Source organism: Pseudopodoces humilis, chromosome 14 (assembly GCF_049639895.1).
Source record: "Pseudopodoces humilis isolate 2021_Gansu_Grassland_sample_001 chromosome 14, ASM4963989v1, whole genome shotgun sequence".
NCBI classification, from domain to species: Eukaryota; Metazoa; Chordata; class Aves; order Passeriformes; family Paridae; genus Pseudopodoces; species Pseudopodoces humilis.
Genome location: NC_142213.1, coordinates 10,738,327 through 10,764,068, shown reverse-complemented (window position 1 = coordinate 10,764,068; position 25,742 = coordinate 10,738,327). Strand labels below are relative to the sequence as shown.

Sequence of the window (25,742 nt, the reverse complement as noted above, 5' to 3'; positions counted from 1 at the left end):
AGTTTTACAAATATTAGCAAGTATAGCTTCCTAAAATTAATCAGGAATCTGAATCCCTATTATATAGAAAAAGAAACCCTAATGCTCATGTATGTTACATCATTCTATTTAACAGCATATTTTTCTTGATTTTTTTTGATACTGATTATTTTTGCATTTTCTGCAAGTAAAGCCATTCATTAATTCAAATGTGGAACCAAAATCAACATTTCTAATAAACTTTAAAAATTATTCTGTATCAATAAATGAAATTGCAAGAGAAAAATCAACTTCATTTTGAAATCTTATGTTCATGAACAGTGAATTCCACTCTAAACACATTTTAGACTGGATATTAACAAAAAATTAATCAGTGAACAAGTTGTCAGGCCCTGGAACAAGCTGCTCAGGGAACTGGTGGAGTCACCATCCCTGGAGATATTTAAAAGTGCAGTGCTGGGTTAACAGTTGAACTCAATGACCTGAAAGTTCTTCTTCAACCTAAATAGGACTCTAAAAAATACATATTTTCCATATAAATTCCATGCCAACAAAAATTTATTTATTTGTAAGCATAAAGTAAAACGGTATAAAGCTGTGAAATTTTCAGGGCCAAATTGGTTCAGTTTCAACTACACAATTAGCTTATAGTTGCAACTTTGGCTTAGCAATAATTTTATGTATTACAACAGTATATCTTTTTCAAGAGCTGTTCATTGAAGTGATTCTTCTTTTAGAAGACAAAAATAGCATGTGATTTATCCATTTATGTTATAATATGGATCCAATCATTTTGAGTATCATTTCCAGCAACTTTCATTGTGACAAGAAAAAAATAAATTAATACACTACTTAATACACATAATACACTGCCTATGCTGCTATAATTTGGCCTAGCACAAACACTAATAAAGTGTCAGGCTAAAGCATCTGCAGGCAATTTTCAATGATATTTATATCCTTGATAATTTGGTTTCCTGAGCTTTAAAGCATTAGTTTAGTTCAGTTCCTGTTTCAGCTAAAAAAGCTCTGATACTAGTTTGTAAGGCTTGTGATAGAAAACATGTGTTGAAGATATAACTAGGCCAGGTTTAAAATGCACAGAGTTGGAAACTTTCAGTGTATGGGCACAATCTCTCCATAAATTTTGTTTCTTGGTGGTCCTCTTGATAGGATCAAGTTGGGAACTGGACTACTGATGAACTTCCTGTCTTCCTATTTAGACAATGCAGAGCTGAAATTTCAACAGGAGCCAAGCCAGACACATCAGTGACTGCAGAAAACAAGCTACAAACATGGAGGACAGTACCATGGTAGCAACACATAGAAGATGAATGCTTCTGTTCAGAGAAAAATCTCACTGCTGTAATCTTACTTTCATTTTAGGCTGGTAAAATCATTATTAAAAATATCCAAATATTTATAGGAGAAATATCAACACACTGGCTAGTTATTTTCCTTTGCTAATTTATCTGTCAGGGGAAAAATAAGAAAAGAAAGGAGTATTTTATCCTCAGTATTGTCAAATTTTAATAGAACATTATCCATTTTCCCATTCTATATGGTAGAATAAGTCATCTGCTTGCTTATTAAGTGAAGTATTTTTTAGGATTTTTTAAAAATCTCCAAATCTAAGAATTATTTTGGTATGATACTTCCATCCCAACAAGTAATCATTTCATGGTGTTCCCTGCTCCATTCCAGTAAAACCTGTTTTCTGGCCAAGACATGAAATTCGGATCTAGAAATGAAATGAAGAGAGATCACTCCTCCTTACTAGGGAGTCAATCAGTGATTTGTGAATAAATACATGTTTAAAAGATTTACAAGTAACTCCAACACTTCAAATACAATCAGCAGGTATCCTATTCTTCCACAAATTAAATGTATCTTTAAATTAGTGATTATTCCATTTTAATGACTGATCTTCAAGAAAAAATGTAATCACAGAATGTAAATCATTCTAAGTCATTCTAAATCATCGTAAGTAATGTACATACTATCATAATAAAAAAACTGAATAAAAATAAATTTATTATTATTATTAAATTGGACAAGAACAATTTATATTCTTTCTCACATGCATTCACATAATAGCTGCCTGCCTGCCTGCCTGCCTGCCTGTCTATCTATATATCTATCTATCTATCTATCTCTGGAAATTCTAGGGCCAAGGAACACTTTCTACAGCTCTAAGACTCTTAAACAGTATTCTGAATTCAGAAAGCAACAAATGTACTACACTACACTGGGCAGGTAAGTGTTTTTCAGATTCATTAGTGATAGAATACTGGTGATAGATTGTCTCTTTTGCTGAACATATTTGTTAAAAACAAACCAACCAACCAACCAACCAACCTCCCAAACCAAACCCCAAACTACAGCACTAAACCAGCACGAGGTAAGGCTGCAGTATTCATGCCACATGAACCTACACTTGGAAGAAATAAGAACAATTGTCCCATCAGAATGCAGTTATCATTCCTAGCTGAAACAGAAGTTTTTCTAGTTAGTTAGTTAGGTATTAACTCCTCAGTCACATCTCCTCAAAAGAGACAAACAACAAGGTGAACCACAAGCATTATTTACTAAGACCCACAACAGAGTTTTCCAGCACTAACATGTACCTGTCAGTGTGCAGATCTGGCTTCAGAACAGACCTGAGACCTCTTTCTGCACAATTATCTGCGTTAACCACATTTATCACTGCAAAGCAAATCAGAATTACTATTAGTATCAAATGTTTTTCACCTTTTAGAAGAACATGAGGAAAAGAACAACGAAAAATAAATATTTCTTTCTTTTTTCCTAAGGAAAAGCAACAATGCCAGAATCAAATCTGAAAGGTCATGTGACCGAATGGTGTGTCACTGGCAGGTTTATGTGCACACTGTCAAAAAAGATACAAGTAGCATCTAAGCATGCCACACAGCTGTCACTTTCTGTTAATGGCAATAGCACTCATGATTTTAAAAGCCAGTGGTCTTTATTGCTTTGTATTTGAAGTGATTTACTGCATTTTCTTCCACTGAGGAACCCAGTGATAATGATAATGTATGGCAGAGTGCTTGTCCTTTTTGACAGCCTCAGTAATTTAATCCTCCTTTCCTGCCACAATATTTCAATAAGAGAAACCTCTAGACCAATGGACTGGAGAAAATCCACAGCCTGGGGAGTGTGAGTGCTCTGAAATCTTTTCATTGTTTTAATTTAAAATACAAACACAAGGATCAGCTTTTAATTTCTGTACTATTAATATGACCTAGAGAGAAAGTTAGCCTTGGTTTGGAAAACATACTAGAAGAATGAGAAGCAGAGTTTAAGAAATTCTTTAAGAAGTTTTTGGGTGTCTTCTATTAGACAAAGTAGCTACTTGCCTGCAAATGATATCAGTCTGCAAATAACAGCAACTTACTGTGAAAGATTATTAAAACTGAAAAGGTGTTAAAGGAAATTTAAAAACATTAAATAAAGAAATGGAACTGGAAAGATTTTGCTAGGACAGAACTAGAATGAATACAGCCCCCTAAGAATCAAACAAAGCTCTTCAGAAGAGTTTTCATTTATTTCTCAGGGGAGAAGGTGGAGCTAGAAATTTGTCTGTCAGTAAACTCCAACATTTTTAATATTCACTTTCTTCTAGTTACTGTGCCACTGTACTCACTACAATTCTTTTTTGACTCTCAACATCAGAGTAAGGTTTCCTTTTCCCCTGTGCAGACAGATATCTTTAACATATCTCATACTGTTTTCTCTTACCCAAAATAAACTTACTTTATAAACAGAAAGTATCAACTCTGCTATGGAGCTGCGAGCACTGGAATACAGCAACATGAGGAGATAAGAAGACCTAAATTCCTTGTAGAGGGATTTATTGAAGGACATATCTCTATTAGTCCTAGGAAGCCCATTTCCCAGAGGAAATGATTTTTTCTACTGATTTTTCAGTTTTCTCCAAAGCTGTTCCCCAGCCCTTACAGCAGTGGAACCGCTGTTAGGAATGGGTTACTATCACAAAACAGCCACTCCAGTTGCAGAATCATTCAGTCAAAGGAATCTGCAATTTGCCACCTTTTTCTCTACTAACAGCAGACCACTGGCATTCTGTCTTTGAATCCTTGATTTCCACTCACAATTTTTTACTTTCTTGGGTTAAAAGAAGCTGTTGTCATCTGCTGTTCTTTTGGACATGTGGATGACTTTCCACATGTGCTACTCCCATGACCAAGTGCTCCTGAGGCCACCACAGGAAGTGATGGGGAGGCAGCAGGGAGACAGATGGACAGCCAGAGAACTTCAAAGGAAATGCCACATCAACAGATTCTTCCCCTTCCCATAAGCATCCCAAATGGAATTTCCTAAGTTTACTAATACTGTATCTATAACAATTTTAAATGCAAATTATTAACAAACCTAAAGAGTTCAAATTCATTTCACTCAATGGAGAAATTCAGAATAGTAAGTAAAACATTTGGCACAAGAACTTTATTCAAGTCTGGAGAAAATGATTAACCAGAGTGAAAATATATTTTTAGATCCTGATGAATAACATTCTTTCATAGCACCCCTTAGTACTGTCTGAACTTAGAAGCATTAACACTGCTGCAAGGCATGGAACATCTCATATTTCTATCCAATTAATTGCAAAAATAATTCAAAATTAACTTGTGACAGTTTGCCTCTGAAATTATAATTTTAAAGTTAGTCCTAAAGAAGTACTAAAAGCTGAAGATTACAATGACCCTGGAACCTTGTTAGAAATCCGTGCAATTCAAAATATTGCTGTTCTGCTGTAGTTCAGTTTTTTTCATAGCTTACATTCTAAAAAAACTAAACAACTACTTGATGAAGCAGTTCTTCATCAAATGAAGAAAAAAATGCTCAACAGTCTTGAGCTTATTTTAGAAAAGGAATAAACACACAGAAGTATAACAACGTTTCCTGATGCAAAGGCTTAACATTTGAGGAATCCACTTTTAAAATAGGGATCTTCGTTAGTTTATTTTCAATAAAAAGTACATCCCATCATTCCCACACCTCTCCTCTCTACTTCCACTTGGACTTCAAGTTGTTCAAATAGTCACATGTTCATCTAAGACAGAAACGGTTTTGAGGAAAGAAAGCTTCCCAATTAAATTTTATGTAAAACCTTTGCCAGATTTCATAACTCTTTCTTCTATTTCTGCTGTCTGCTCTCTAGAACCACTGTATCATTTGGCAAGTTTCATGGTTCTCTGAATGTATGGGCCTATAGTGTTTGGAAGCATTCTCAGATACTGTAATAACTCTTTTCAGTGGTAACAAACACAACAGCTCCTCTCAGTCACTATGATCATCAGGAGGTACAACACAATGTCATGGGCAATCAAGAGGTTTGCACTATAATCCTGCACTGTCTAAACTTCCCCATCCAAGTTTCTATTCCAAGACTCTGGAATAAATAAAATGATCCTCTAAATATTCTTAGTGAAAAAGTCATAGTTGAAAAAACCCAATTAATGCCAAGTTACATGCTTGAACCACGTGTGAAAATGGAAACTCATGGGATCTTGTATGTCCAGATCACTGGAACTCTACTATACTGTTTTCAACAAGGTTCTGTTAATCTTCTGCATCTCACATGCCAAACAATGAGTGAACAATGTGCAAAAGGTACGGGAAAAACTTCAAATGCTTTTTAAGCAATGAATATCATGAAGCCTTCTGCAACAGTTAAGATGTTTTTAAAACAGTCAATCTGTTCCAGTTATAGATAATATAAAATGCTTTATTTATTGTAAGAATTAGTGATTTTTTTAGATTACTTATAGCCGTACTCCAATTTTCTCCATGCAAAAATCTAAAAGACTATTAGTTTCCTTCTAAGCTCAAAGTAAATTTCTTTCTATGCATGCAAATCTCATTTTTATTAAATATTCAATTAACCTCAAATATTCAGCGTACTCAAATCTAATTAGACATGAATAAGAGATGCAGCAAAGCTATAGTAAACACACAGGCAGATTTCATTACTATTATCTTACTGGCTTCTCAACTGGTATTATCAAAAAGCAGACTCATTAGGTTTTTCCCCCTATATGCAAAGCTAATCTTGAGTAGAAATTAGACATCCAATTATCTAAGCAAACCTCTACAAATAACAACCACAGTAGTATAAAGCTGCAGAATACAGTCCTGAAGCAATTAAGACCAAACCCCACCTTTTAATATTGATTTGTTGGGATATTTTGAAGTTCAAACAGTTTTATAATCCATAACCAAGCAGTAAATAGAAAAATTAAAGTTGCACAGCCAGGTTATGATTAACAGAAATAATAAAATACAACACTACTACATTGGAAAGCCTTATGAATTACAGTCTCCAAAGCATGATGCTATTTTGAAATATCACAGCTTGAAATGTATTGAAGTTTCATAATTACCTTAAAATTCTGAAAAATTTTATTCCGTATTCATCATAATTTTCCTGCATTTTTAGTTAAACTTTGCAGAGCAAATACCTAAAATACAACTATGCTTAGACCATAACTAGCATACCCAGGAATCAGAATATTGTGTAAGACTTTTATACCTTCTGAATGCTTGTTATATTCAAAGCAATGAGAATTCAAAAAGCAAGAGAAATAAAAAGCCTTAAGAAGCTTTCATTAGCTTATGGTATTATTTCAACAGGTTTTGAAAAAGATTTCATTTATGTCTGTCTAACTAGAACATCTGGAGAAGTGCCTATAGAAGCTAACAAGATGAAATTGTCCAGCTCATAAAAAGAGTTCTTATTTATGCAATGTCTTATTTAGCATATGATGCCAGAAATCCATTTGTCTGAAGGGAAGGAAGCCTCAGTGAATTCAGGACTTCGCAGAATTAGTGTTTTTTTGATGGTTTCTTTTTCTGATCTTTCACAAAGATCAATGTCCTTCTTGGAGTCACAAAAGTTAACAATTGCATGATGGATTGAGACTACTTTCAGATGTTCATTTATTAGAGTCTAGCATAAGCTAGAAGTAAATACCAATTTATTATTATTAAATACAGTTGAGTAATTTCCCTTTTAAAAATGTCTTATTAAAGGTACTCTGAGTATTCATAAGTGAAGATCACGTCCATTACGTATTTTCTCTAAATGTATTTCAGTTGTACATGGTTGGACAAAATGTTTTCCTTTTGTTATATCATGTATCAATAGAAAAATTAGTTTGTTGTGCTCTTTCAAAAAAGAAAATTTAGTTATGTAAAGCCTAATTTTAAAATGTATGCACTACCAGCATATTTAAATATATTGCAGTTTCAATTTCTTACACAAGCCTACTTTTGTATTGTAGTCTATACTTAATAATTGCATCCTTATCTCAGTTCTTAAAAACCATCTTCAGCATTTCCCAAAATAGTTGGAAGAATGACAAATAAAACCAGTACAGAGATAAATGAAAATATAATGTATAGGAAATAGGCTTTGTTGCAGGCATTTTCGTAAGACAGAATTTTAGGGAAGGAACACACCTGCTCAGGCGTAGGTCCCACTCACCAGTGCTGTAGTTACAGTCACTCCTCTGACTACCTGTTGGGTTTGGAAGTGACAGTGGAGTGTCCTCTGCAGGGAAATTGTTTCATCTGCATTCTACACTCAGCTGCTGTATTATTTCATCTGATGTAATTCATGACTTTATAAAACCAAGTGATGTAATTTTAATCCAGATTTTTCAACTTCCTATTTAAAAACAAAACACAAACAAAAAAAATTATTTAGTGTTTCTCGAAGTGTTAACACAAACCAAACATACATGTGAACCATTGGGTAATTTGTAGAATTAACACTGATGGATTGATTTGACACAGACACAGTAAGAATCTACCCTGTGGTTTGCAGTTAAGAATACTGTTGCAACAGACATTTGATACTTAAAATATTTTTGCAATAGTCATAGTCTACTGGAGAAGATTAGGTTATGATTATCTTTAGGTACTAATGTCATCTGAACCATTAATTTCAGCTGCCATTATTTTTAGCTACACAGCAAAGTGATCCCGTAACTGTCGGAAACAGTTTCACTAATGGTAGGCACCAAAATTTTCCAAATGGAAGAGAATTGTTAGTGCCTACTGCAGATTGTACCACATTCATTAAAAATCCACCAAGTCAAAAAGTTGTTAGGCATGTAAAGTACAACTGCATTTAAATGGAATTCAATGTCTTATACTGAACTGGACTAGTTAAATCAAACATACCTTTAAGAGTTAAAATTAATAATATCATAAAACTAAACTCAACTGTTCCTCATCAGACTTTTATTATTCTCTTTTAAGTAAAATTGCATTTTTGTTTTCCATCTCACACTATTCAGCAAGGTCTATGGTTTTGTATACAGATACATTGTGATAAGGTTTCTGTATTTAAGTGTGAATATCAGACTCAACAGAAAGTCAGAAGTACTTCCCTAGGTAATTTGAAGAAAGAAAAGCCACTCTGGTTTCCAAAGTGGAGTATGTAGGTGAGCACTCAAAGACAACATTCTTCAAAGAGCAAACACAACATGTTGGAGTACAGAAACGTCAAAAAAAATTCTTTTTACTTCTTTCATTTCTTTCAAGTTCATACCTTTATTAAAAATATTTCCCCTATGTGGAAGTATTTTGACAATTTTTGATTTTAAACTTAAATCACTTGACGTATTAATCATATGCAGAAGATTAGCTTTCTAGATTCAGTGTTCGAACTGCAAGTCAATATTCTAATTTATTATGGAGATAGCTTACATTTCCCCAAGCAAATTATATGATTAATCAAACTGAAAAGCAGGTGTATCCTATTGTAAAAATATCCATCATATAGAACAATTTCCATTGCTGTCAAGTCCTTTCAATATTTGATGAAGTAATTTTACCCCCTCCTTTCAAAAGACATTTCCTTTTATTATGTATCCTAAGACACTTTAACTAAAAACCCAAATCTGAATATTTCAATAAGGTTGTTTTATTATTCAGTAGATTCATGGAAATTTTACTAGGATGACAGAAAAAATTCTACACCATTCTGTCTCCACTAATACAGGTACACGGCTTCAGCTGGCAATATTACTGGGATTAGCATAGAATGATGAAATATTTAAAAGGAATTTTTTTTTCTAAAATCTAATAAATCAAATGACTGCCAAATGTCATTAAAGTGATGGTCTCTGACTTGAATATGCTTTTCATATTCAAATTTGAAAAGAAAGAGATGAAAGCCTGGAAAGGTTACTCAGTTTCAACTAATAACCTCAAGCACTCTACATTCACATGCATAAAAAATGAAATTGGCTCTATTGTCTAATTTTACTTCAGAAACAACTCTTTTCTTCTTGCACTGAACAGATGTATTAGCATCTGCATTTAAAGGGATATGCTGAGTGGTTTTGTTCGCCCCAAAGTATTTAGCAGCTATGTCAGACTAGTTTGTACACAGACAGTAGCTTATGAATCAAGTCCAAATACAATATCCTGTATTATAAAGTGTTCCTTTTACATATCTTAAAATTTGTTTGACATATTTAACACTTGTAATTGCATACAGTAGGCAAAGAATATTACACTTTTTCAAGGCTAGTAGGGTAAATCCAGGCATTCTGCTTTCTAACTTAAACCAAAGCAAAAAACTATTAGATAATTATAAGAAAAAATAACAAATGATCCTGGAGCTTAAGCGTCAAGACTATTTTGAGTCCCAGTTTAATTGATTTTAAACGTAAATACAGCATGTACAGAGCAGAACATAAGCTGATTCCAAAAGATATTTATGAATAAAAAACACTGCTTAAGAACAGCATTAGCTATCATATTTCATCATTAATACAAAAGCACTCACATTATGTAGCCATGCTGAAAATATATGTAGCATACAATATATGATAGGATTTAATTTTTAAACAATCATTTATATTTCTATGATGCAGAGTGAAGTATGTTATTTAAATCTATTCCTAAGCTGATTTTTTTTTTAAGCCTTGTCTTATTTATTAGGTACTGATCAAGAGGACAATAGATAGTTTGTCAACTACTGCCCACAAATAATTCTATTTAATAGGAATAAAATTAGTCTTTAAATCTAGTATTTAAAACAAAACATAATACAAAATTTCACCTAACACAGAATGGGCAGATATTAAAATAAAGAATCATAAATGCTTTCAAAAATGTCTCTGAGAAACTGGTTAAGAGCTTTCACTTCAGGTGAGGAAAAAACTAAAACATGGGTAAGGAACTTAGTCTATGTCAAAATGCTTTCTCTACCATTTAACACTGACTCTTTGTAATTAATGCTACCCAGAGATTTGGAAGAATCACTGAACTCCTTCAAAAAGCTTTGGATTAGGGTAAGTACGAAATGCATTGACATACATTTGAAATTGAAATCTCAACTTTTCTCATGTTTCTAATTTCTGAGATTAAAAACCCCTTGGTTTAATTCTGTAATTAGTCTTGACTGCTGTCTTCAAGCACCTGTTTATTCCATATTTTGATTTCCTTTTTGGTCACAATAAAAGGCTAATACTTTGATATGAAAAATAGAATTTCAACTGTCCCAAATGCTCAACAGTATCCTGCAGAAGTAAGTATCTTAAAAAATAAGTTTGTGATTTCTGCACAGAACAGCTGAGTTGAAAATGCCTTGCTTGTAGGATCAACATTCCTATTTTTTACATCCACAGTTTTAACTAATACATTGCCTTCAAGAACTCAAAATAAAGGGAACTTCTAAACTGTAAGATCAACTGGAATCCTGTATCTACCAATGCTCAAAAATATGCATGCTTTACTCCTTAGCATTTTATATATTTATTTGGACAGTTCACTTCTATTTCAAGTAAAGAGCACATAAGATAAACTATGGGCTATTCTTCAATAATCACAAGTAATCCTCCATTTGCTATCCATATTTCAATCACCATGAATATTGATTAACAAATATATTACTGAATGAGAAATAATCCTCTTTCTCTATCAAGTGCTGATTCCTGTGATCAATTTATTAACAATGTCAGAACAGAGCCACAAAGAATGCAATTACAGGAATGTCAATGTAATTCAAGTGTACAGAGACACTAACATTTCTCATTTAGTAATTACGATTAACAGGGCAACACAGAATCATATACACATAAAAATACATACTGCAAAAAAATTACTCCGGTCCTGTATGCAGTGACTTTTCATGTGAGGAATCCCATCCTCTATTTTCACCTTTCCCCCAACACTGGTGTAGATGTGAGAACAGGAAGAGTGATACAGAAATGCTCCCTGTTCCTTCTCTACATGGATGGGACTTTAATGATGTGCGTACACCGTAGACTCTCCCTAAGGCCTGGGGCGAAGAGATCTCTCCTTGTCTAATAGCTCCAATGGAGCTGGATCCCTACTAAAGGACTGAAAGGCACAAATCATCTTCCCCAGCATCACTGTTTGCCATGGGCCAGAAGAACGAAAGAGTCTGAGATTAGCACGTGATGACCTCTTCAGCTCTGACTAGAATTAAGAATACACTGAACAAAAAGATCTATTTGTGATAATGAAGGGATCTGGTTGTTGCCATTTTATCTAGCGCAGAGTCCAAAGGCACCATTTTTCTGACCAGTGTAAATTCATCTTTAATATCATCAAAGGCATGAATTACTTGCTACAGCTTGAGCCAATTCCATGATTAGGTACTGGCTTTCTATGCAAATCTGCAATTTACCAGCCATGCACTCTTTAACTTTCCCAAATGGAAATTTCTAATTCAGTATAGACCACCAAACATTTTAGAAAATAGAAGATTCTTGAGGGAAGTGTTAACTTTCCCACCACAACCATGACAACTACACATCTGATCATGAAGTCACATTTGCACTTTGCTCACAATAGAAATTTTGATCAGTTGCATAGTGCTTGCTTTCTCTTCAGCTTGCCTTGCACCCTTTCTGAAGAAAAAACATATAATTGTTCAACGTTTCTCCTCAAGTGGAATTAATTTTGAAGATTTGGCTTTGCTCCTTGCCTGTGGCAGTGCCTCAACTAACAGATTTTAAAGATAAATTGTTTCAAGGGATGATTAAATACAAAAATATAAATATATCTGGACCTGGGTGAGATACAAACTTGCAAAATTTTGAACGTTATCTTCTCCCCAAGAAGCTGGGAAAACTACATAAGCAATATTGTTACTGTCCTGAACACCTACTCCTGCAGACTGTCTCAAAGAGAACATTTCATTTTTGAAATGTTTAATCACTCATCTTTGATTGCTCCATCAGCAAAAATAAAAACCAAACACCAACTCTATCAAATCTCAAAGCCAGTTAGCTACACAAGTACCAAGCAATCACACAATTAAGAAATTCAAAGGTTGTGTAAACTTAAAACAACCTTTCATTTCAAAGGGAGGCATAATTCTTAAGTTAAAAAAGCATGAAAAGCAGAAAATTTCTTGAGGAAAATAGATATCTGTACAGTTTTGGTACACTGAAATTACAGAAATAAGATTAAATAAGTAACAATAGTACATAAAAATCTAGTCCAAGACAAGTAGAATAGGATTGCTGTCCTTGTCTATACAGCTATACATGTATTTTTTTATATGTAGCTCACAGACTTGATTTAAGACAGTCTTGATTTAAGAAAACAATTAAATTTAAAAAATTTGTATTTGAAGTTAATCCATTTAGGAAAGAAGTACCTCTTAGTATGGGAAGAAAGCAGAAGTATCTTTATAGCATCTTCATTTGATAGGAGTGCATCTGTAGAGAAAAACTGTGTCTAATTGCACATTTTTAATGTGGTTGGTTTTCTCACTTAGAGTTCTAATACTTAGTATTTGATACTGTATCCTCCTCTTGTCATTACAAAATTGTGTGAGAACAATACAGACCTTCACAGATGAACAGAACTTAATTCTTATAATATGCATATTGTGAAAAAATGGTGCTTGGTGGTATTTATCACAGCTAATCAAACTCAAACTCAGTTTTAAATCCCATCCTTTGCCTTTTATACCTCCAGTTAGAAAAATATATTCTATTTGTAAAGTCACCATAACTTACTTCCATGTCCACAAGCTCTGATAAATAGACCCTCCAGTAAGCAAATGAGGAGAATTTAAATTCATAACCTCAAAAAAAATTTACAGCTAGGTTGAGAATGACTCTGGCTGATTCTTTTCCTGTGGGCTTATACATTCAGCCTTAAATCTGTCCTTCTATTTAATTTCATATTCTGACTAATTAGTTTTGTTACCTAAAAAATAATGGGCAATTACTTAAGATTCTGTAGTTTTCAATCATATTAAAAGCTGGTGTTTGGTGGTCTTTGGTATTATTTGTTCCTCTTCTTTCATTTCTTCTATCACAAAGAATGACTTGCAGTACATGCTTTCAATTACAACTTCAAAGTATATTTGACAAGGGCTAGATAGAAGTTCTAAATCCATCATTGCAGCATACTGCCTACTCAAACTTCTGTCATCTCACACTTTATCAGTTGCAAAACACAGCTAAGGTATTTACTGGATTCTTTAATCTTTCTTTTACTTAAGTTTCTGGATTATAGTGACCTGCACAGCAAACAACCACCTTAAAGATGGAGAATGGCAAATGGTTCTTTTTAATCTTAGACCAATCAGTAGTCTTTCTATGTACTGACTACGAAGTTTAACAAGTTACTTTTATCATAATCTGATAAGATGGTTCTGTTTCATAGATTTTATTTCTTGTTTTATTAAATATGCTGGTACAGCACTTTTACTTCCCTAATTTCTTACAGAAGAAAAACACAAAGCAACAGAGGTTAGTTCTAGACAGGAATAGGAGAATACAAAGGATTAGTATTTCTGATACAGTTGGGCCAACTCAGTAACACAGGGTAGTACTAAAACCCTAAAATTTAGCTCTCTAAAAGTCAGATTAGATATTTACAATACAAGCCAGGTTGAGAAAAAAAAAATGGAACACTCAAGCATCTCCCTGAAGTACACCAAAGACATTCAAGTCCTGCAGAAAATAAGTTTAAAGAGATATCATATGAGCCAAAATTTAAAACTGCAATATCCAAACAATTTCCTTTTTTCAATAAACACAGCTAGCACACAGACAGAAAGACACTATTAAAGTAATTGAAAATAAAAAAAAAATAATAAAATGAATAGTTTTTATTGCCTTGCTTTACATAAGCTTCAAGCTTTACAACTTCTCACCTTAGCACATGTGTGTGCCCCTCACCTGGAGAACCATGAGCAATTTGCATTGGTTTTTTGCTGTTTAAGAAAGATTGTCATGTCAAAATTAGTTACAATTTGAGATCTTAAGTTACAGGTACAGGTAATGACTGCTATCAGTAAACTGCTATTAGAGCAAGAGAATGCACTTATGGTATCTGCAAGAAAAAAAACAGGAAAAAATGGAACCACTACCAAAACAAATTTGGTTTGCCAGTAATTGTCTCATGGAACATTTTAAGACAGTTTGGAAGTTGATAGCAGAAAATTTTATTGTGAGAATTGAATGCTATATATTTTCCTGTAAGGATATGGTACAGACGTGGGAGTGCAAAGGAGGAGGGGATGGAAGAGAAAAGACTTTTTTAATTTATTTTTTTTTAATATAAAGACCATGCCAAAGAAAATGCAAATTCCCAGTTTTGATGTCTATTTTGAGGATCTGAAACAAGGCTTTTAATCAATGTATTATACATCAAATTGATAATGTTAACTTCTGATTATTCAAATGTATGAAATATTCATAGAGAACTGTCCAAACTTTTACATTTCTCAGACTTCTTTTCTCTATTAATTATCATGCCTGGAAGCTTTTTAGTAAAAGCAGCAGCCATCAGCCTGACTGAACCTGACAAGCTAGCAAGGCCCAATTACACTGGCACTCTGTGGCACTTTGATGTACTGGAAACGAAAAGAGATAGGGGCAAATTGTATAGCACATTATGTTAATGACTTGATTTAATCCAGCCACTAAACTTTATGTAGCCTGTTAAAAAAGATGCTAACACTAATTATGCCACTTTGGAAAGGAAAGAAGGGGACAAGCATTTCATACCGACAAAGTGAAGCTCATAAATGTTGTAAATGAAATGAAACAAAATGAAGTAATCTATGATTAATCATACATCATAGACAAGAAGAAAAGAGAAAGAAGCAAGTGGTACAGTTAAGTACTGGAAAATCTGTTAGATACCCTTTATGATCAACATATCTAAGAAATAACCATGAACTGTCTAATTTGCAACACGCAAAAAAACCTCAGTATGATCTTAAATGGCTTAAACAGTTTGGCATACAACTCAGATTTAGGGGATAATTAGCATAACGATCTCTAAAAATCACAAGTTTTATTTACAGTGTTTGATTACCAGCAGGATATTTATCTCAAAAGATAAAAGGCAGTGATTTTTAATCTTAAAAAAAAATATAAATTCAGTAACAATTTTGACATGCTCTATTCTACAATTAACCCAAGAATTTATATCAACCAATGCACATTTTTAAAATCCCATCTGTATCAAATACACTATTGTCCTAATAGTTCAGAGGTTTTATTGTTTTATCTACCCTTCACGAACATGCATTTTTGTTGCCATAGGAACAGATCAATGGAGAAAGGTAGAAATTGATTAACCTGAAATGAATCTACACACAAAGTTCTCGCAGAAGTGTTCTTAAATAATTGTTATAAAATAAAATACATGATGACTAGAAAATTACAGAAAAAGTGTACTATATTTTGACTTAATAGAGATGAGTAACAGTAATTTTAGTTTTCAAAATTACAGATGATAATTTTTTAACATTATACACACAAACAATGTAATTCCATCTTCAAAAGTACCTTCTGCATCTTTCTGAAGAATATATGAGTGATAGCATTTCTTAACCTCTTCTACAGCTTAAAAAAATAACAGCTATATTTCTCATACAACAAATTGCTTCTTGTTGCTAGTTGCTTCGTAGGATGCTTCACAGCCTTGAAAGGAGCATTTTAAAAAAATCAAGCTACCTCTAGGATATCACATTGCAGAACATTAAAGACCGTGAAGTCTGATAGGATCTAGCAGTACAGCTCTGGTCCTTTAAAAGAAGGCTAAGACAAATCAGAAAAGTATTAACTATTAGAAGTACTGTCATCAATTTTAAGTACTAGTTTTATATTTTTAAACATTGTTCAGTCAAGGTTAGATTAAAAAGTATGAATTTATTTTTTTTTAACAGAACTATCCTACTGAAATACTCTTCAAAGTAAGTTTTCCAAATTTGTATTAATGTTGTCTTATTTTTTATATATGTCTTCATGGTAATTAATTGCTGGTTTTCATAATAAGTCAAGAGAACATGATTAGTGCACTTGACCACAACTAATAATATAAAATGAGGTACACTGACGTGACTTGATAGTGTATATATTTAACTTTTTGAAAACTGATGGTAGATATAGAAAAACTACTCTTAGAGGGCATTAAGTTTAAATTTTTTTTTAGTCTGGCTAAATAATTGCCATGAACATTCTGACTCATCTGTATAATCACTGCTGTTGGTTTTTATTGCTTCAAGAGCATCATCACCTGGATCTGAAAAACATTAGAAGAATCAATGTACTTAAATCCTGTTATTGTAGTCCATCTGACTTTTGCTGAGGAACCTGATAGCAATATAGGTGTTTTACTAACAAATGAAGAAAAAGTGCCAGGCAAATACTCTCTTCCTTGCAGAAGGTTAACCCTGAAAATCAATGACCTTTAGAGTCATCTAAAAAAAAAAAAAAAAAAAAAGAAGTAGTGTTTCCTAGATTAAAGTTGAACACTGGATTGCTGTAAGTCCTGTGATGAATTGAAGTATGAACAACCGTTAGCTTTATACAGGAATATGGCCTGAATTTGTGGATTTCCTCTGTGTTTAACGCTATACACACATAATTTTTTTGGGGGCTTTTTTCTCTGAAGCAAATTACTTATAAACACAACAGGGATTCAACATAATGTTTTCCCAATTTTTCTAATGTATTCTTACACAGAAGCTGCAAACAAAAGAACATGAAATTTAAGCATTCTGTTTGTACTTTTACTGTAAAGTTGGTATCATGGACTTGGTTTATTTCAATGATAAACCATTTAAGGTCAGAGGTGGAACAGGATGACCTGTCTTTTATAATCTTTAAATAAATCTGCCTCTAACAACTTTAAGTCACAAATATGATAAGACATACTACCCCTCTCTCTGTCTGAAAGGATTTCCAACAGCAGCATTGGCTGTTATCTGCAGACAAAAGAAGCATTTTCATTAAAATAGTCTTTAGAACAGCATAGTTCTAAGGGAGAATATAAAGACATTTAAAATAGAAGCCAGGTTTCCTTTAATATTTTATGAATCTAGGTCAGATACCAGATTTTTGCATTCAATTACAATATAGTTTCCATTTGTGAAGAAAATAACACCGCCATATCCACTACCCAGCTTCAGCTATAAAGTACACCAGAATATAATTTCTGTCATGGAGCTTCTCATAATGAGGCAGCTCCCACTGCTAGTAAGAAATGCTTAAGAAAATGGAAAGAGACATAGATTTATTAACAAAATACAGTTACTTATTCATAAAAATGAATTCTACCTTCTGGTTCCAATTCTTCAGTTATTTCTCTCTCATTTCCAGAAGTAATTGATGTTTGGTCAGCTAACTGCTCCTCTCACAGATGTGAGAGCTTTTCTGTCTCCTGTTAAATTTCTTCAGCCATCTCCACCTTATCATCTACTAGCCTTTCTTGTTTAACCTCCTGTCCCGTATGCGACATGAAAAGATAAACTTACAGTCTTTATAACACCCCTTGAATAGCAAAACTTTAATAAGTTCAAAACTGGAAGAGTTATGGCCTATATTCATTATGCAAAGCCTTTAAACAATGGTATTGCTTATGCAGCACAGGAAACAATGAGAAGTTGTCAACTGCAGTAACAAATAATTGATTCAGTAAAAAGAAATTCTCTAACGATGTATATTTGTGAAAACATAACTATTATAATCATTTGGTACCTGTCAACATATATACAGCCTCTTAGATTTCCAAATTCATTTATATTTCAGCTCTTTCAGTTCCAGAAGATGCAGTTAAGAAAAAAAACAACAAACCAAAACCAAAAAATCCCACTCCATTACTATCTTATTCAATTAGCAATTTTACAACTAAATTATACAATATTTTCTGTTTCAAAAGCAAACTAATATCACTTAAAAAAGAATCAGCCTTGTCACACAGAACAAACGTTTGCTAAGGTAAAATATCTTTAGTCCATAACTTATTCCAACGTAATCTTACTCCATTGGTTCCCTTTGAGTTCAGTAACACACAGTAACATCTCAAGAATGGATACAACATTGCAGGGTTATGTCCAGGATGGAAACTTAGTGATGACTTAGTGAAGTCAATCATGTTAAACCCTCCAGAAGTGAGGCCCGTTGTGCTCTCCAGGAGCACAGTAGCAGTGCCAGCACCTCCCTCTGCATGGGGCACCTCCCAGGGCTCACACACCCTCCAACCTGCCACACTAGAACGACCATCGCAGACACCCACACATTTCCAGCATCTTCGAGGTCTAAATGCTACTTGTTAGGAAACACAAAGGCATTTAATGTGATTTACTCATTGAACCTATGGTAAGTACCTCTTAGGTTGGTAGGCACCTGTACACAGAGAGATATAGGTGCACACATCACTTTACCTGTGTATGGGAATTGATTATGGTATGAATGTTACTATCTCGTATCTACAGCCAAGTCATTGTTATAATTGCAGTGAACCCCATGGAATTGCTTGGTAAATGCTAAAATACTCAGTGATTAAGTGCTGCTAAACTCTTTTGCACCCATATCTGTGCAGCCATATCTCAGCACGCTTACCCCGCTTTGCATTCCTGACTCTAATCATTCCAAATTGCTTCTAATTTGATCTTCCTTAGTATGCTTTAATCTGTGTAGAAAGTGAGCCTTGCCAAAAACTCTTTACAAAGTCATGTTTCCACAAATTCATATTAAACCCTGCTTTTGCCAAAACCTTTGATAGTGTTTCTCTAAATGGCCAAACCACTTGTTCACAATACCTATTTAGCTATATGCTGAAGTCACTCCATTTATTATTTCCCTCTGCTATATTACTGGTAAGTTTTAGAAGGAAGGCAAAACAAACTCCATCCAAACAAGAGCAAAAAATGTGCAGGGTCAGAAGCTGGACTTTCACGATGCTTGTGGGTGCCTTCCAACTCCGTACGTTCTACAGTTCTGCAATTCTGTGAGATGATCCCCCTGTGATCCCTTCCAACATTAACCACTCGATGATTCTGTGAATACTTCTGCAGTTGCAATGATAAAAGCTGTAATAAAATCCTAGATACATAAGGCTTAAAGGGTATTAAAATATCTATGCAAGCTGCAAGAACTTAGTAGCAATTGAAAGTGCAGTACCTTGGCGATATAGTTAGGAGTACACAAAGCCATGAAGTGGCAATCTGGGGAAGGCAAAGATTGCCACTTAAACATTATGCCCTTAGAAAGAACAGAGGATGGAAAGCCTTGCCTAATTTTCCACATTCAGCTTAAACAAATAATAGCACAGCCCATGATATTTTCATGCTCTGAATATCATTTTAAATTTAGCTTTACATAATCAAGCTGTCAGTAACAACTGCCAATATGTAGTAACTTCATATTAATGTAGCCTAAGGTATCTTTATTTATTTTAGTTATCACTTAAGGCAAATTTTGCAAACACTTACTGAGGTCAAAGAAATGTTTAAATGTTCAATTTAGTATTAGATGTCAATAAAGCTACTCAGAATCTTAATGGTAAGCACATGATGAACTGAAGCATACTCATAAGAAGAATTATTCACAACAAGTTGGTCCACTTCATTCCATGAGATTGTTCACAGATAGAAGAAAAATGTATTATTGTAAATGCACACAGCTGTAAATAAAAATCAGTGTACACTGAAAATACTAAAAATTTCTGAATTAATGAAGTTGAAAGACTATTAAACATGTCCAAGGGCCCATACAGGCTTCATGTAACTTTGTATGGATAGAATAGTGGCTTAAAATTTGAGGGAGACTGTCAGATGGGCCTCTTTTCCGTAACAGCTTTCAATGTAGAGGAGAGAAGAAACACTGAATAAAGAGTAAGTACTAACCCAACAGAAGAATAATAAGTGCAGCTGAAAAAATATGAGCCTCATTCAGCATATAATCTGTATTTGGTCAATTTTTGTACTTAAAAGCTAGTCATAATTTTAGCATATTGTACAAATGTTCACTTAAAAGGCAGCTTTGAAATCACCAGCAATAGAAACTACACTTTTCTGGGCAATATTCTGAACTTCTACATAGGTATGACCTCACATCTTGAGAAAATATTAGATTTTTTCAGAAAAATACCTCTTTCTACTTTGATCTTGTCAAGGATTGCATTTTTGTCTGCTAAATCAGATTTGATAGCCATCTCTAGTTTAGCAATTTGCAGTTTCATTTGCTGTTCCTTTGATTTCCATTGCTGCCCATGGGTCATACAGAAGACACTGTAATAAAACATATGGCATGTGAAAAACCTTTGGAAATCAGCTTCAACAGAAAATAATAAAGAAAAAAGCTTTTAGTGGCACAGAGACCACTGTCATCATGTCTTAGGAATTAAGTAAACACATGCTGGTCTGCTGCTGTTGAAACCAAGGCGCCTTTCTCAGGCTGCGGTTAAAAAACATGAAAGAGTTTGTGGGATGAGCAAAGGAACTGGCCTTAATTTAGAGCTCCAAAGTCAAAAAGTTGGCAGCATGCAACATTTGTGGGACTAGAAAAGGAATTCAGATGCATATCCCAGAGTAATCCACAATTCCAAACCTCAGCAACTGACAACTAACAAAACCATTCTTTCCGCATACAAAACCTCTTAATGTAGAGAACTGGGATCATCCACCTGATTTCTTTTAAATCTGTGAAACATGCAGAGCATAAAGTCAGTTGCCTGTTCAAAGAAAAATGTTGACCACAAAGTGACAACGGTTTTCTCATACTGTAAAACAACAATTCTGATATTGATTAAGAAGCACATTTAAAGTAATCTTTCTCCTACTTTAAGAAATAAAAAACAGAGGTGGGCCAAGAAATTAGAATAACTGTTTTGCCTGTAACACATTATTTACTTGTAAACTATCAATCTATGTGCAATGAGGATTGTATGGACACAGAACTAGAACTGCTGAAACCACAACAAAAAGTATTATTCAGATTAAAACTAAATTAAGTACATTATATAATTTACAGTGTAATTCTCAGTAGGCAAAAAGACAAAGCTATGCAATAATTTTTCATATAAATTAGACAGTGAGTAGTCTAGTCTTCATATTACTATATTTGCATTCTTATTTACTGGAAAAATGTCGATCTTCACCAAACCAGTTTATTCACTTTAGTACTCTGTGAAAAATCAGTAATTGTAGGGTTTTGTAAACAAAGTAATTTCCTCAATTCTTTGGCAAAGCGTATCAGCTAAAAAACTTTATATTTTACATACATCAATGTATTAAAAATCTTCTGATATCTATTTATTTATCCACCTATCTCTTCAAGAGATCTATGTTAACAAGCCTTGACCACAAAAAGAGAGGAGAAAGAAACGCTGCAGAAGGGACAGCCCACACAGGTTAATAGACTCTACATGTTGACTGAGAGTTCGGAGTACCTGTATTTATATCTCATATATTTGTATTTATATATTTTATTACCTGTATTTATATCTCATATATTTGAAGAATGACTTTAAGATTAAAGAAATAAAATATTATAGCATAAATTATAAATTATATATATAAAATTATAATATATAAAGTATATAGGGTTTATATTTCTGATATGTATTTTTCATTAAAAAGTTCCATATCCCTGTATTTTGTCTTTTTCTGACATTATATCTAACCCATGTACACAGTTCTCTAGGTATAGAGCATTTTAGAGCATGACTGTTTTCACAGCATGCATGAATTTAAGCAAAGTTTCTAAGTCCTGCAGTAATTCATGCATCACTCTCCTATAAGTTTGTAGGTAATATGCAGGCAATATAATACAATGAACCTTCTACTATTCCACAGTCTTGCAAAGGTACAGAAGAGACTGTGTGTTCTCTAATTGCTTAGAGTTTGATTGGCTTCCATAAAGAAAGCATAACTGTCTTCAAAACAAAAGAAATACTGTCAGTTTTCACACTTCTAAAAATGTTCTCAAGTTTAAATGACCACAATACCGTTATATGTGAATTCATCAGCTTTAGGTACAATCACTTCACATACGGATGCAGCCAAGTATTAGTTCATTAAGCATCATTATGATGGTAGTTAAGAATTTTGATGTTTAAATGAAGAACATTTTAGAAGACAAGTTTTATCTGAACCCATATAATGCTAATGTTTATGTCAGTTTGAATTGAGTCCACGTGTGTTGCTTTCTTCTTTTGAATTTTAAGATTACATTTATTTGAATTCATGTGGAATTTCTTTCATATTTACTGTATTTCACTGGAGTTGGAGCCATCTGTGTAACTATAATGGTCAACCACATCTGGCACCATTTCCTTTGGAGAGATGTTAAGCATTGCTAGATTTGCATTACAAGGTCATATGAAAACAATTCCTCCAAATGAATTGTTTTCTTGGATGCTGACTTAATAATAAGAGTCAACTGACAAATTCATACTTGTTCTTTGCGAACTTTTCAGATTCAGTTCTGCAGTATTGGCTTTGGCAAAATTCCCATCAACATCAAATAAATTTCCCAAAAATAACTTTAGCAAAGAATGTGTTTACGCACCTTTTCCTCCATTTAAAAAAAATGAAAGAAAATACTATTTAGTGGCACCTGTAGACACTAGCCTATCTACTGCTGGCACAGGTAAGCTCTAGTAAAGCTGCATTGTCCAAATAGGCAATGAAAAGAGCTGGCCATTAAATGGTGGTTATATAATCCTTCTCTTTCTTTTATTGATACCTATACACTAACATGGAATGATGAATGATGAAGCAATGCTTGTATGAGAGTATATGAAAAGACAGATCATTTTAGTAAAAGAAACACCACAGTATAGATTACTGTGCTATAAGGGAAGCTTATTTTCAATTTCTCTTGTTAAATATCTTTTTAAGTCATCCCATTATGTTTTTAAGTACAACAGAAAATTTCAAGCCAAGACTGTTACATTGATTTATTAGTAAGAATTATTTATCTGAATAAATGGTAGAAAATAAACAAAAATATCATCAGAAATATTTATGACATCAAATTTTGGAGAAATCTCCAGCAATCAACTTAAGTGAGAAACAAGTGACCAACTTCTCCATGCAAAACTCTAAATATTGTGATTATACAACTGTTGCACCTCCTAAGTAAAAAAAAAAAAAAATAAAAGTTTTAAGCCATTTGTTCTCACAGTTTTTTACTACTATAATTTTTAAGTTCACCTTAGACCATATGAAAAAGTATGGCAAATATTGTAAGAATAATATGAACAAAGTTACACATGTGCAAAAGCATAAAACATGTATAGACACATTACAGCACACAGTATATTAAGATCTATTTAAAAGGACTAGAATCAAATTTTCTGTATCCAGAAACCCTAACTTACCTTACGCAGCTTATGATAGTTTTTCTTCAGGAGTTCATTCTCTTTTTCTGGATTGTTTAATCTTTCCTGTAATTAAAACAAAGAGAGGTTTTAAGTAATGCACAGCACAAAAGGAAATTACAATGAATGTGGGAAGAGAAATAGCAAATAATTTTTAGGCACTGCTACTATTTGTTCTTTTAATACAACTGTTTCTTAGAAGCTTCAAAAGAACATAAATTGATTTAAATTAGGCCCAAAGTCTTTTTCATGCTGTTTAGATGAAGCTGAGAGTAGCATGTTGCAGCTGATCAACAGTATCATATTCTGTCTTATGCAAAACAATATAAAAACCTGGAGCATAATATTTTTGAATTCCCTTTTAGTAAGTGAATATCAGTATTAGCTAGGGCACAGCTTTTGCATAGAAAATATTTTTATTGACATCATAGAAACAACACACCCTTGCTTCCACAACACTCACTACAGCACGATATGGTCTAAAGACATGAGATACTTAAACCGAGAATATCTACTCTCCATGCATTACAACACTTTAAAGGTTTGGTGAAAGTATCTGTGAGGTAAATTTGGTACACATTTTAAAATTATAGTAAAATTAAAATTATATAAACTTAAAATTTATAGTAGGTAAAGCAGGTGGTAAAACTAAATTTGAGTTGCTACAAAATGCAAGAAAAATCAAGAAAGTTTTCACGGTCTTTTTCCTCATCCATTGAAGAAAACTGGGAAGAAATTATTTGATGTATCTGGACAACTTGTCAGTGATGATAGAAGTCTCTCAGGGTCACTAGATTGAAACAGAAGTGACTGATTTCACCTGCTGAGTAAGATGTTACACTATAATTAAATCAGGTTCAAAGAATACCAAAAACTGGAAATACATGATCAATAAACTAAGCATTATGATTTACTTTTCTATTAATAAACCACTTGTTTAGAATCAGAATTGACATGATATTTTATGCTTTAACTTCAAATATTGTCCCAACACTGGTGTTTGGACAATGGGGCACGGGGATCATGTGTGGTTCACAATTCTATGAAATACAAACAGCAATTTGGTCGTAAGTGTTCCTTTTGAATAGGATAAAAATATATATAGTACCATGTCAGTCTTGTAAATATATTTGAAAGGTCTATTTACATCTCCTCCATTGAAATGTATCCCAACATTTATTTTTCTCTTACTGTACACCTAAAGTAAAAGATTCTAGCTCTTGCCCACAACCTCATCTCCTCTGTCCCAGTGTTGGAAATAGTTACTGATTTCTATTTATTTTGAAGATGGAACCATTTTAACTGCCCCTCTTTAAGCTGTTCACTCAATTCATCGCTTTTTGCTAATGAGGCATCATGGTTGGTCTTTAAGTTCTTTAGGCTCTGTGAAAGGGAGGGAATATCCAGAAAAAAATAAAATAAATCACACCTAGCAGAATGTTACAACATAGCATATTCCAGCAGTGGTCTCCCCAGACAGTATTTAGTGTATATATTCTCAATGTGGCCAACAGGAGACACTCTTGATCCAAGTAATTGAACACATGACTGAAGGAAGGTGGCACTCTTGGTGCTCTCTTGAACATTAAACCCTGAGTTCAGTCATGATGAAAACGTCCAAGAAATACATCTGTTCAACAATTAAAAGATTTTGCTGTGGTTATGGTGGTTAGACATGCTGACCAAAAAACACTGCAGCAGCAAGCAGAAATGAATGTTGACCACACTTATGGTAATCACAGAGCTTGCCACAGCTCTGTTAACCCTTAATTGTAGCTATATAATTGTTTCATAATCTTAATACACTCAGTTCTATTTTCCTACTAGTAGTACTTTAAAAATGGACTTCTGATTTCTTTTACATTTTCATGTATTTCAACGGATGACATTAAGGCACATTTAACTAATTTTAATATTAAATGAAGAGTGCTGATAGAACCTCTATTTTCAGAGTATTAGTTAATATTATAGTGGCTACATTCCACAAATGCTTTAATAAAGCCTCATTCATTAAGAATTTCAATGTAAATCATATTCAAAGTACAACTTGAAACAATAGAGCACAAAAGCCAATCTTCAGTTCTCATAAAAAGAGT

At 33.4% G+C, this 25,742-nt stretch overlaps 1 long non-coding RNA gene across 2 annotated transcripts in view; it reads right to left on the bottom strand.

Moving 5' to 3' along the window:
- LOC106628348 (uncharacterized) overlaps positions 1 to 25,742 on the bottom strand; it is a 48,165-nt gene that overhangs the window by 6,138 nt on the left and 16,285 nt on the right. For both annotated transcript variants that reach the window (XR_015773747.1, XR_001331695.2), the window contains exon 6: positions 23,647 to 23,712. This is a non-coding gene — a long non-coding RNA (uncharacterized LOC106628348). The remainder of the gene's footprint in view (positions 1 to 23,646; positions 23,713 to 25,742) is intronic.